This window comes from Cetorhinus maximus, chromosome 9, assembly GCF_964194155.1.
Source record: "Cetorhinus maximus chromosome 9, sCetMax3.hap1.1, whole genome shotgun sequence".
Taxonomy (NCBI): domain Eukaryota; kingdom Metazoa; phylum Chordata; class Chondrichthyes; order Lamniformes; family Cetorhinidae; genus Cetorhinus; species Cetorhinus maximus.
This window is the reverse complement of record NC_135887.1, coordinates 486,901-495,038: the sequence shown is the minus strand read 5'-3', so window position 1 is coordinate 495,038 and position 8,138 is coordinate 486,901. Positions and strand designations below refer to the sequence as shown.

Sequence of the window (8,138 nt, the reverse complement as noted above, 5' to 3'; positions counted from 1 at the left end):
CAGCTGATCCAGCCACAGCCTGTAAATAGCTCTTTGCTTTCCATCTTTAGTGTCCCTACTTTCATCAGAATCTACCCTTTACATAACTCACATTTTATCTCGCTGAGTATGTAAGCATCATTGAGGAGATGTCAGGTAGTTAATTGACAGTGTCACTTTTATTGGAACCAGATATTCAGCTGTATCACTGAAAGAAGATGAATAATTCCTTTGTAGTGATGCTTGACTTACTTACCCGGAGGTATAAGTAAATTTAAAGCTTTCATATCTGTTTAAAGCATTTGTATTTGAGTAAGTCAGCATTTGTGTGGCATAAGCTGTGACCTTTGTTTTAGAAAAACAAAATTGACAGCTCTTTGCAATAATCCTGTTGTCAGTTTGATTCTGGAATACAACCAGAATATGAAGCTATAATGTTGCAACACAATGACAGCAAGCAACAAAACTTTTTTTTTAATTGAATGCATTTTTAAACTGTAACACATATATAATGATGTACCTGCTGCAACATTAACAGTATTTACATCTGTTGCCACAGTTTGAAAATGTGTTGAAGCACTATTAAAGCATTTGCTGGCTCATTGTGAAGGCAGTAAGCATATTTCCATTTTTTAAAATTACTGCAATGTTCCCTGACCACCGTTGGGCTAGCTTGCCAGAGCAGGCGGTACCACAGTCAAGTCCAAACCTGTCATCCAACTAATGTCCAAGCACTTCATTAACCAGGCTGGATCATTGGACAGCAATCAGGAGCGGGAACTCCTGGAAAATAGTACTTTGCCCCTGTTGTATTCAATTGTTTAATTGTTCAGTGTTTGATTATGTGTGTCTTTTCACTGTTCTGTGTGCTGTTAGTCAAGCCTGGATGTGGTTACTGAGAAAGAGAAATTAAACTGAAAGCAAGAAGCTATAAGCGTGAGAGAGCAAACATTTTAAAAGCATTTGTAAGTAAAGTCCTATTCAGACATAGAAACTGAAATGTCATTTCTGCATATTTCTGAGGCATAAAACACAACAATTGGTGACAAGGTGGAGAATAATTTAAATGAACTGGCTCCAGCAAATTTCCTTTCTTTGCTGGGAGATCCACCCATGCCCTGCAATTGATGGATTTTGGGATTCAAGAACTACTTGCTCACTACAGGAATGGACAGTCTGGATGTAGCAGTGACCCACAAGAGGACAATACTCGTATATTGTCTCGGAGCAGGAGGCAGGTGCACATTTGAGCAGCTCACAGAAGATATGTCCACATTTGATATGGCAGTAAGTGCTCTTGAAAAATACCTTGGGCAAAGAAAAGTGTGAAGATCGAACAATATACATTCTGCCAGAGGTGCCAGGTTAAAAGTGAGCCTATGGAACAATATGTGGCAATTGGCTTCTATGTGCAAATTTGGCACACGAACCAACAAACTAATTTGTAACCAATGAATTGGGATAACTTCAATTCCACCAAGTAGGCAATACCACCTCATGTAGGATGCTGATTAAACCTTGGAAAAAGCCATGACCTTGGCAGTCCAAATCGAATTCGCCATATTTGACTCAAAGAGGTTAAACAAAAATGCATCCTCAGAGTCAGGGTTTGCATACAGTTTGCCCAACTGGATCAAGTACAAGGGTTGTGGACAAAAAGACATCAGCAGGCTCATCCAGGTCAGATACCCTCAAAAATGTACCCAAATTGTGGAATAGCTCATAGATTCACAACACCATGTCCAGCTTGAAGAAAAAAAAAGTGTACTTTATGCTTAAAGTGGTAGCATTTTACAAAGCTGTGCAGGAGGACTTCATTGGTTCAACATGTAAGGGTCAGTTACAGCGTGTGTTTACGATTGTGGACCATTTTTAAGAATGTTTAGTCGAGATTGCCAGCATTTCAGTGTCAACGCCCCATTAATGTTAGCACATAAGTATCTAAATTGAGTGACAACATCTACTATCATTATTTTTTGCAAATTTCTCTCGCTCCTTTAATAGACATTCTTGAAGCTTACAATGACTCAATTATTCCCATTTTTTTTCATTCATTTATGGGATGTGGGCATCGCTGGCTAGGCCAGCATTTATTGCCCATCCCTAATTGCTCTTGTGAAGGTGGTGGTGAACTGCCTTCTTAAAATGCTGCAGTCCATGTGATGTAGATACACCCACAGTGCTGTAGGGAGGGAGTTCCATGATTTTGACCCAGTGACAGTGATATATTTCCAATGATGAGTGGCTTGGAGGGGAACTTCCAGATGGTCATGTTCCCATGTGTCTGCTGCCCTTGTCCTTCAATATGGTAGTGGTCGGGGGTTAGGAAGGTGTTGTCGAAAGAGCCTTGCTGAGTTCCTGCAGTGCATCTTGTAGATGGTACACACTGCTGCAATGTGCCTCTGTGGTGGAGGGAGTGAATATTTCTGGATGGGGTGCTAATCAAGCGGGCTGCTTTGTCTGCAATGGTGTCAAGCTTCTTGAGTGTTACTGGAGCTGCACTCATCCAGGCAAGTGGAGTGTATTCCATCACACTCCTGACTTGTGCCTTGTAGATGGGGGACAGGCTTTGGGGACGTGTGTTACTCACCGCAGGATTCCTAACCTCTGACCTGCTCTTGTAGCCACAGTATTTATATGGCCAGTCCAGTTCAGTTTCTGGTCAATGGTAACCCCGGGATGTTGATAGTGCGGGATTCAGCGATGGTAATGCCATTGAATGTCAAGGGGTGAAGGTTAGATTATCTCTTGTTGGAGATGTTCATTGCCTGGCATTTGTGTGGTGTGAATGTTACTTGCCACTTGTCAGCCCAAGCCTGGATATTTTCCAGGTCTTGTTGCATTTGGTCCTGGACTGCTTCAGTATCTGAGGAGTCGCTAATGGTGCTGAACATTGTGCAATCATCAGCGAACACCCCACTTCTGACCTTAGGATGGAAGGAAGGTCATTGATGAAGCATCTGAACATAGTTGGGCTGAGGACACCACCCTGTGGAACTCCTGCAGTGATGTCCTGGAGCTGAGCTCATCGACCTCCAACAACCACAATCATCTTCCTTTGTGCCAGGTATGACTCCAACCAGCAGAGAGTTTCCCCCTGATTCCTATTGACTCCAATTTTACTAGGGCTCCTTGATGCCACACTCAGTCAAATGGTGTCTTGATGTCAAGGGCAATCACTCCCACCTCACCTTTGGAGTTCAACTCTTTCGTCCATGTTTGAACCAAGGCTGTAATGAGATCAGGAGCTGAGTGACCCTGGTAGAATCCAAAACGAGCATCAGTAGCAGGTTATTGTTAAACAAGTGCCACTTGATAGCACTGTTGATGACCCCTTCCTTCACTTTACTGATGATTGAGAGTAGGCTGATGGGGCGGTAATTGGCTGGGTTGGATTTGTCCTGCTTTTTGTGTACAGGACATACCTGGGCAATTTTTCACATTGTTGGGTAGATGCCAGTGTTGTAGCTGTACTGGGACAGCTTTGCTAGGGGCGCGGTAAATTCTGAAGCACCAGTCTTCAGTACTATTGCCGGAATATTATCAGGGCCCATAGTCTTTGCAGTATCCGGTGCCTTCAGCTGTTTCTTGAGATCACGTGGAGTGAATCGAATTGGCTGAAGACTGGCATCTGTGATGCTGGGGACCTTTGGAGGAAGCCGAGATGGATCATCCACTCGGCACTTCTGGCTGAAGATCGTTACAAATGTTTCAGCCTTATCTTTTGCACTGATGTGCTGGGTTCCCCTATCATTGAGGATTGGGATACTTGTGGGGCCCTCTCCTCCAGTGAGTTGTTTAATTGCCCACCACTATTCACGACTGGATGTGGCAGGACTGCAGAGCTTAGATATGATCCATTGTGGAATCACTTAGCTCTGTCTATCACTTGCTGCTTATGCTGTTTGGCATGCAAGTAGTCCTGTGTTGTAGCTTCACCAGGTTGACACCTCATTTTTAGGTATGCCTGGTGCTGCTTCTGGCATGTTCTCCTGCACTCTTCTTTGAACCAGGGTTGATCCCCTGGCTTGGTGGTAATAGTAGAGTGGGGGATATGCCAGGCCATGAGGTTACAGATTGTGTTTGAGTACAATTCTGCTGCTGCTGATGGCCTACGGTGCCTCATGGATGCCCAGACTTGAGTTGCTAGGTCTGTTTGAAATCTATCCAATTTAGCATGGTGGTAGTGCCACGCAACAAGATCAAAGGTATCCTCAAAATGAAGACAGGACTTCATCTCCACAAGGGCTGTACCGTGGTCACTCCTGCGGCAGGCAGGTTGGCGAGGATCAGGTCAAATATGTTTTTCCCTCTTTTTGGTTCCCTCACCACCCAGGCTAGCAGCTATTTCCTATAGGACTGAGCCAGCTCGGTCTGTACTGGTGCTATAGAACCACTCTCGGTGATAGACATTGAAGTCCCCCACCAAGAGCACATTCTGCAGCCTTGCCACCCTCAGTGCTTCCTCCAAGTGGTGTTCAACATGGAGGAGCACTGATTCATCAGCTGAGGGAGGGCAGTACGTGGTAATCAGCAGGAGGTTTCCTTGCCCATGTTTGACCTAATGCCATGAGACTTCATGTGGTCCAGAGTTGATGTTGAGGACTCCCAGGCCAATTTCCTCTTGACTGTATACCACTGTGCCGCCACCTCTGCTGGGCTTGTCCTGCCAGTGGGACAGGACATACCCAGGGATGTTGATGGTGGTGTCTGGGACATGATCTGTAAGGTATGATTCCGTGAGTATGACTATGTCAGGCTGTTGCTTGACTAGTCTGTGAGACAGCTCTCCCACTTTTGGCACAAGCTCCCAGATGTTAGTAAGGAGGAGTTTTCAGGGTTGAGTTTGCCGTTGTCATTTCTGGTGCCTAGGTGATGCTGGGTGGTTTATCCGATTTCATTCCTTTTAGACTTTTTAGTGGTTTGATACAACTGACTGGCTTGCTATTGCAGAGTGCCATTAAGAATCAACCACATTTCTGTGGGTCTGGGACCAGACCAGGTAAGAACGGCAGATTTCCTAAAGGGCATTAGTGAACTAGATAGGTTTTTACAACGATCGACAATGGTTTCGTGGTCATCGTTAGACTTTTAATTCCAGATTTTTATTGAGTTCAAATTCCACCATTTGCTGTGGTGGGATTAGAACCCAGGACCCTAGAGCATTACCCTGGGTGCCTGGGTTCCTAGTCTGGTGACAATACCACTACACCACCGCCTCCTTTGTTTTGGGAATGATCACAGTTCCAATGCGCTACAAAGACTTCACACTCAGCAGATTCATATTCGTTTGTAGCCAAAAGCAGAAGTCATATGTGGGGTAAGCCTTTTCAATTACCTTGTCTTCAAACTTGAAGATCCCACTGGAGCAGAGATTAACATGATCGATGATATAGACTATGTGCAGTTGTTTCCTTCCTTATTTACCGGATTTGGCGAGATTAAGGGGTACTGTCATGCTCCTCGCATTAACACATCAATTCTGCCAGTTTCGGCAAAATCTGAGATGGTTACCATTTGTGCTCTGTGCTGAAGTGTCACATGAGCTGAAACGACTTGAAGTAGATGGTATCATTAAGCGAATCAACTCATCACCATGGATCTCGAACATCGTCTTTGTGCAGTGCAAAAAAGGTGAATTTAGACTATGTATTGACCTTAAGGCGATCATTTCAGACAAATATCCAATTTCTATGTTCCTAGAACTATCAGCATCATTTCATGACTCCACGGTCTTCATGAAGGTCAACATACGTGGAGCTATCTTCAGATACCATTCGTGGAGCAAAGCCAATATCTTATAGCTTTTGTTGCTCATGAAGGCGTGTTTCAATACTGCAGAATTCCCTATGGATTAAGTTGAGCGCCTAACGTATGTCAGAAGATCATTTCTGCAGTCTTGTCAGATATTGAGGGGATGCTCAACCTACTTGACAACGTCTTTGTCCATGGAAGGGACAAAGCAGTACACAATCTGCGGATGTAGGTGGTGCTCACCTGACTTGAATTACACAATTTCACGTGCAACAAGGAAAATTGCACATCCAAGATTAACTTTCTAGCATACAGAGTGACCGCAGATTGAGTAAAGCCTACACATGATAACCTCAAAGCCATTCATACCCCATCTAACATGAAAGAGTTGGCATCATTCCTCAATACTACCAACTTTTAACACAAATTCGTTCCTAAGTATGCAGAGATCGCAGAGCCTCTTCGAAAGTCTCTGCAAAGATGTGCAATAGACAATCACACAGCAAGATAGCACCTTCGCCAGCCCTTGCACATTTCAACCCACATGCAGAAACGTATGTCACAACAGATATGTCAGGAAATGCCATTGGAGTGGTACTCGCACAATACATTGAAGGAAGCAAATGACCAATCGCTTATGCATCACATCCATTGTTGGAAACTGAACACAAATATACTGCTGGAGAGTGAGAAGCACCAGCCTCCATCTATGTTTGTGAATATTGGCACATGTATCTCTATGGTACACTGATCACCGAATGCTGACTAGATTGTTAACCACATCAGGATCCAGTCATTGACTTCTATGCATCCACAGATGGTCAGATCATTTTCATCATTACAACTTTGAGCTCAAGTATCTCACAGGTGCATGCAACTAAGAAGCTGACATGCTTAGACGTACTACTATCACAGATAGCATTAGTGATAGCGACATTGAAGACTACGTGATCGCGGTGATTTCACATGCGACCACGAATCTTGTTATGCAAGAGGAGTTGAAGGCAGAATCAGTGACAGTGACTGTAGAATATACACCAGTACTTAAAAACCAAGTGGAATAGAGGGAGAACTGGTCCCGTAGTACGGAGTATACAATGAACTCGCATTGTTTGATGATAACTGTATCTAACACAGAACTCAAAAGTTATCCTGAAAGTACTACAGCAACGTGTACTGCATCTTGCTCATGAAGGACATCTGGGTGTTAAGGTGAAACAATGACCCTGTGAAGCAGTCTGGTGGCCAGCAATAAATCACTGCAAAAATAGTTCATTAGAAATTGCGTGGCTTGTATGCTCAGTGAAAAATTTGTCAAACCATGTCATGCACCTTTACAACTAACCCCATGGCCAACAAAACCATGGCAACAACTCCAAGTAGATATTTTTGGAGAAGTGCAAACAGCCCCTAGCAATTAATGATTTTTGCTTGTTGTTCATGATCCCTATAGCAAATTGCCAGAAATCACAACCAATCCCATAACCGCCACTTCAGTCATTGACATTCTAGACAAGTGTTATGTTCTACAGTTGAGTCACTTTGCTCGCGAACATGGTTGCATGCCTATCTAACGGCTGGTGAGTTGGCAACAATATACTGCAGACATAGAGACTAATATAAGATGAAGCACATACTGATGTGTGCTTCTCCAACCAGACCCTACTCTAAACTACACTTAACATTGCAGCCCCATGCTACACAGCAATTGGGCCACACAGTCACATGGTCAATCTGCCCAAATTCTCTTAAAGGTGTATTGCACCTTAGATTACCACATCCCTCCCCCTTTACTTGAAAGTACAATTTATAATCTTTATAATATATTAACTATTTACAGAAATAAATATTTACAAATTCAGTCTCTCTGGAGGCTTCTTCAAACATGTCGGCCGTTGTAGTTCTACAACTTCAGATGGTTTATTTAAGGCCTCCCTCTCAGGAGTTATCTGTCCACTAGGCTCCCCAGTAGGAACCTGTAAGTTTGTCTCTTCAACTCTCTTAGGCTCAATGGATCCTACAGCAACTTCCAAAGCAAGGAGAGTTGCTTCTATCTGTGGTGTAGACTCCAACGGGAATGTTTTCATTCTCTTTTGGGCCCCACCGCCTGAACTCCTTCTGCACTTCCCCTCCAAGTTCAACAATATGAAGGGCAACCTTCAGGCAGGTTTTGAGAATCAGGATGTTGGGCGAGGCTAAATTCAACACGGAATGATCAGCTGCCTGTTGTATTTAAAAAAAAATTCCGGGAACTTGTTAGTAATTCCGCTTTTTCTTTCTATGTGTCTTCTTTTGATGGATTTTCTTCTTGGCAGCACTGACTTTAATCTCGGATTCCTTTTCAATTTCCCTATTGGCCAGACTAGGCTCAGGTGTGAACTCAACATGAGTGAACTCAGTGGTTG

At 43.7% G+C, this 8,138-nt stretch overlaps 1 long non-coding RNA gene across 5 annotated transcripts in view; it reads left to right on the top strand.

Moving 5' to 3' along the window:
- LOC144684306 (uncharacterized) overlaps window positions 1-8,138 on the top strand; it is a 245,606-nt gene that overhangs the window by 35,520 nt on the left and 201,948 nt on the right. The window lies entirely within an intron of this gene.